This window comes from Centruroides sculpturatus, unplaced genomic scaffold, assembly GCF_000671375.1.
Source record: "Centruroides sculpturatus isolate CEXI.00-Female unplaced genomic scaffold, Cexi_2.0 scaffold1516, whole genome shotgun sequence".
Lineage (NCBI taxonomy): Eukaryota > Metazoa > Arthropoda > Arachnida > Scorpiones > Buthidae > Centruroides > Centruroides sculpturatus.
The window spans coordinates 172283-174165 of NW_019385684.1; the positions used below are offsets into that span (position 1 = coordinate 172283).

The following is a 1883-nucleotide window of genomic DNA, read 5'->3' on the forward strand; positions in this document are numbered from 1 at the left end:
ATACGTATAAAACGCAATTAAAGCTGGAGACCTTTCCATAACAGCGGATTTCTTGAGATAAAGAACTAAAGACGTTAATGTTGTTAAAAAGTAACATGAGGAAAACTAAATTTGTTATTAAATTTTTAATTTTGTTTTAAATAATATATAATAAATTATATTACCGTGTCAACTATTTCTGTTACTGCTCACGTGCGTGTAGGGAATTGTAGAAGTGACGTCACGCTCGACATATTCCCCACCGGTGAGAGAAAATTTCCCTGCGTCAATTGTCCTACACCCTTGTCGTGGTTACGCGTGTTCGCTGGCTAACGACACCATTTTAGCATTTTTTATGTCACTTTCTCTCGTAGATGGAATGTATTATGGTGAATTATAGTAATTCGTTTTGTTAATATCGATGAGTGCCTGCGTATTTCTTAATAAAGTTGTTCTTAAACGAAGTAAATAGCCGGAAATAAAAAATCATTCGTAACTTTTAAACGGTTGAACGTAAGTAATTTTTTTAATACCAATCGATTCAGCGTGTCAAATTACGTCTAGATTTATCTATGTCTATTCGTTAATATTAAGTATAAGACCTTTTTTAGCTGGATACCTTAACCAAAAAATCTTACATTCAGCCAATCGAAATTATCCCGTCATCCCGTGCGCTCCCGAAAACGACGGGTGGAGAAAACATGGCGGAAAAGCAGGATAAAGAAAGAAAATTTAAGTAGAATAATATCTCGTATTATACAATCTTAAAAAGCATCGTATAGAGTGAAAAAAACAATGTTTATACCTCTCAATATACTATACGCTTTGGTAAATATTTAAAATACTTTTAATACTTAATTCTAAAATTTACACTATAATCTTTAAAGCTTAGCAATGTATTTAAAGTATTAAGACTGTAATATCCACTCACCGTTAATTTTATTCATTTCGTTTAGTGATACTGTAAGAAATTTATTCGAAACATGAAGGCGGGATATGACGTGGCGAAGTTAATCATCGATGTTTTCCATACTCTCGTATCAGCTTTTTCAAGGACATGTGATTTCATAACATTTTGGAATTAAAACAGGAGATTTTATACGTAAATTTACTTTCATTTTCCTGGACAACGAATGCTTATAATTTAGTTATTACTTTATAAATCCCCCTCTTCGTTGTGTGCTGCATTTTTTCTTTACATTACGATTAAAAAAATGACAACAGGAAAGGTATTGTGCGGGTTTACGACTCGTCTACTCACGTGATTATCCTGTCCCCTTGCAACTTCCGCTTCTTTACGATAAACTNCGTGGATGTGAAACTCAAAAAATACGATGATTTTGAAGAAGGAACAGAAAAATTTATTCAAATCAAAGATATTTTCGCTAAAAAGTGTGGGAAACATCGAACGATTCTGATCACCGGAGATCCAGGCTATGGTAAAACGACAATATGTACAAAAATTGCCTATGATTGGGCAATAAATCAAAAAGGATCAGATTTTAATTTCGTACATATAATTGAATTACGTAAATTGGGAATGGAAGATGTAACTAGTGCTGTCCTCGAATACATTTATAAGTTTCAAAGCTTCGTGAAACTAACAAAAACTGAATGGAATATTCTGTTAATCTTAGATGGGCTCGACGAAATTCGTGACAAAGAACGTGTAAAACAATTTATCATTCACGATTCTTTTAATATTTCTGAGAAAATGACAATTATTGTTACCAGCCGTCCATCCGTTACACATACAATTAAGATATATTTCGATGATCATTATTCCATCGAAGGATTTTCCCCAGAGCAAAAAGTATACTTCGTAAACTCTATGATTAATGAAGACAAAGATAAAAGAGATTATTTGATTAATCTCATAAAAACTGATGCTTCGGAATTAGCAA

The 1883-nt window shown here is 32.6% G+C and overlaps 1 long non-coding RNA gene across 1 annotated transcript; it reads left to right on the forward strand.

Moving 5' to 3' along the window:
- The first annotated feature begins 318 nt into the window (after positions 1-318).
- Positions 319-1274, forward strand: LOC111641183. Its single transcript, XR_002759368.1, has 3 exons — positions 319-492; positions 591-807; positions 936-1274. It is a non-coding gene; the product is annotated as an uncharacterized LOC111641183 (long non-coding RNA).
- The last annotated feature ends 609 nt before the right edge of the window (positions 1275-1883 follow it).